The sequence below is a fragment of the Hyla sarda genome, chromosome 8, assembly GCF_029499605.1.
Source record: "Hyla sarda isolate aHylSar1 chromosome 8, aHylSar1.hap1, whole genome shotgun sequence".
Classification (NCBI taxonomy): domain Eukaryota; kingdom Metazoa; phylum Chordata; class Amphibia; order Anura; family Hylidae; genus Hyla; species Hyla sarda.
This window is the reverse complement of record NC_079196.1, coordinates 8,793,143-8,796,808: the sequence shown is the minus strand read 5'-3', so window position 1 is coordinate 8,796,808 and position 3,666 is coordinate 8,793,143. Positions and strand designations below refer to the sequence as shown.

The window sequence follows — 3,666 nt, the reverse complement described above, 5'->3', positions numbered from 1 at the left end:
GAGAGGCTGGAGACACAGTTACAATTCTATAGATGAGGAGAGGCTGGAGGTAGAGATACAAGACTATAGTTGAGGAGAGGCTGGAGACACAGATACAAGTCTATAGATGAGGAGAGGCTGGAGACACAGATACAAGTCTATAGATGAGGAGAGGCTGGAGGTAGAGATACAAGACTACAGATGAGGAGAGGCTGGAGGTAGAGATACAAGTCTATAGATGAGGAGAGGCTGGCGGTAGAGATACAAGTCTATAGGTGAGGAGAGGCTGGAGACACAGATACAAGTCTATAGATGAGGAGAGGCTGGCAGTAGAGATACAAGTCTATAGATGAGGAGAGGCTGGAGACACAGATACAAGTCTATAGGTGAAGAGAGGCTGGAGACACAGATACAAGTCTATAGATGAGGAGAGGCTGGAGGTAGAGATACAAGTCTATAGATGAGGAGAGGCTGGAGGCAAAGATACAAGTCTAGGGCCCAGGAGAGGCTGGAAGTAGAGATTCAAGTCTATAGATGAGGAGAGGCTGGAGGCAAAGATACAAGTCTATAGATGAGGAGAGGCTGGAGGCAAAGATGCAAGTCTATGGCCCAGGAGAGGCTGGAGACAAAGATACAAGTCTATGGCCTAGGAGAGGTTGGATACACTGATGCAAGTCTACAATGTATCAGTACATGTGACAATGTACCAGACTGGAGTCCACGTGTATCCTACATAGGATGTAAAGAAGAATGTTCTTGTTCACTGACTGTAAACTAAAAATGGTGAAGCATTGGAACACAAAGGGGGGAGATTTATCAAAACCTGGAAGAGTTGCCGAGTTGCCCGTAGCAACCAATCTGATCGTTTCTTACATTGTTCAGAGGCCTTTTCAAAAGTTAAAGAAGTAATCTGAGAAACGTTTCCTCTGGACAGGTTTTGATAAATTTCCCCCAATGTCTATTAGAAAGTTGACTTTCCATCCCATAATGATTAAGCTTCATGTTGGGTTTGGGGTGATAGATTGGGGGTGTTACTTTGTTACCCCTTGGTCTCTCTGCTCATATCTTCTACTCACTGTAATCAGATTGTGATGATATATGGGAGGGGGGGGGTGATTTTTCTGGATTTTTCGGTTTCCTCTCGGATTCCGGCACTCCATTACGGGGCCCCACCACCAACGCCTGCTGTGAACGATGATGACAGGCAATTTGTCTCTGGGTTAATTAATGGCAGCGCTCCATTCACATCAGGTTTCCTGGTACAATAGGAACACTGCAGCTCGCCTACAAGGGGCTTCTTATTTAGGCTTTGAGGAAGTGCCCACAGTTTGTTAGTAAACTTCATGTAAAGTGCAACCCCACAAATCTCAGAATGATGTGGGAATTAATGTCAACAGGACTTGGGACCCTGAAAAACCTCACGATACACTGTGGCTGTCTTTTGGGGCACTTGGTGTTTGGCACTGGGGTAGTATGGGCTGTTGGGCCTTTAAATGATTTAAAGGGGTACTCCAGTGGAAAACATTTTTATTTAAATCAACTTGTGCCAGAAAGTTATACAGATTTGTAAATGACTTCTATAAAAAAAATCGTAACCCTTCCAGTACTTATCAGCTGCTGTATGCTCCACAGGAAGTTCTTTTGTATATTGAATTTCATTTCTGTCTGACCACAGTGCTCTCTGCTGACACCTCTGTCCATGTCAGGAACTGTCCAGAGTAGAAGCAAATCCCCATAGCAAACCTCTCCTGCTCTGGACAATTCCTGACATGGATAGAGGTGTCAGCAGAGAGCACTGTGGTCAGACAGAAAAGAAATTCAACATAAAAAAAGAACTTCCTGTGGAGCATACAGCAGCTGATAAGTACTGGAAGGATTAATATTTTTTTTTTATAGAAGTAATTTACCAATATGTTTAACTTTCTGGCATGAGTTGATAAATAAATAATAAATTGTAGCCCTTTAACTTACGTACATCGTGTTTACTAAGATCACCATGAACACTGAAAGCCAGTAGACAATGTGGCATCGTGCCAGGGTTTGCTAGGTGCTCATGCTGGCCCTGTACTGGGATAAATTATGGGTGACAATAAGGGCACAATACGGCTGTCAGGTTTGACCCCGGACCTTGGACTGAATGTGACCATAATTCACTTTGGTGCAGCTCTATGGCAGATCGCGGGCAGATCTTGTCACCGAACAGATTACCCACCTGTTAGAATGTGTCAGAGATACAGCAGAGGCCTCCAGCTCTACTATTACTAAGAGGCTAATTTGAGATTAGAGCTCATTATCCCTTCTGAAACACAAGGGCCATATATTATCTGCGGGATTATACAGCCCTCTAAGAGGCTCCCCGCGGGTTTGGCTTTACCAAGCATCAGATCGGCATTAAGCTATCACGGCTGCTCGCACGCTGCACAATGAGGCCGATGTGATGGCAGGAACGGGTTGGTTTCTTGAGGACGAGAAGATAAAGATGACAAAGTAACAGGAAGAATCGCTTCTCGGCCTTTTGGCTAAGATCAAGTGTAGTATCTGTTCTTATAAGTTTCATGCCGGTGGCAGGCGACGCCGGTGTAGAGCTGGTGAGGATGGGTGCTGCATGGTAGGGGGCAGGTGTACCGGGGCGTTCCGGGGCTGGTTCTGAGGAATCAGCTCGACGGCTGCCCCAATGTGACCTGTTACCTCTGGGTCTCGCCATGAGGCTGAGAGGGTCTAGAGCCGAGGTACTTTAGTGCCTTGGGGAGTGGTGACCCCGAGGTGCAGAAACTCACTGGGTGTACTGGCTCACTGAGTGGAAGCACGGGCACCATGACCTCTTCACCTTGTGGCACTCACCTCTTGATTCCTGGCCTTCTGGCTAGGATCAGAGACATTTTTATAGATCCGGCCGGATGTCCGGGCAGTATATCTGCGCACATTCACTTATTTATTTATTTTATGTCACTTTTTGCGTGTTGTGTGTTCACAGGATTTGTCAGGATGCGGTAGCCCTTCTAAGGCTAGGTTCACACTGCAGAATTTCTAGGCAGAATTTCTGCTGGAGATTGAGCCGGCGGCGCTAGGACCGAGCAGACTGCATTGCTGCCCCTCTAGACTTCAATGCATTCTGGGTGGATCTTTTGGGAGATCTGTTCAGAAATGCATTGCCATCTATGGGAACGGCAATGTAGTCCACGCAGTCCTAGTGCCATCAGCTTGATCTCCAGTAGAAATTCTTCCCAGAAATTCCACGGTGTCAACCTAGCCTAAGGGTGCGTTCACACGGAGTAATTCAAGAGGAATTTACTCGAGTAATTCCTCTTGAATTCTCCGCTCCCAATGAATGCCCATCTCCTCTGCCCACTGACTTTAATGTTTTTTTCCGCTGTCCTGTTCACACTGCGGAAATTCTGCTAGCGGAATTCTGACACTGAATTCCGTTCAGCTTGAAGAAAGAACATGTTCATTCTTCAAGCGGAATCCGCGAGCAGAAATCAATAGAAGTCAATGGTAAAAAAAATTCCACCCGACATCGTTTTCACACGGAATTTGCACGGAATTCGCACGGAAATGGCTGAAAAGCCCTTCACTTCTTTCTCCCCTATTTCCGCGCGCAATTCCGCGCAAATTGCGCACAAATTTTGCGTGAAAATAAAATTATTTTTTCCTCCCGTAAATTTTTCAGTGTGAATTACTCTTCAT

The 3,666-nt window shown here is 45.9% G+C and overlaps 1 pseudogene; it reads left to right on the top strand.

Annotated features, from left to right (window-relative positions):
• The first annotated feature begins 2,478 nt into the window (after positions 1–2,478).
• On the top strand, positions 2,479–2,569 carry LOC130290048 (U2 spliceosomal RNA; annotated as a pseudogene).
• Positions 2,570–3,666: the final 1,097 nt, after the last annotated feature.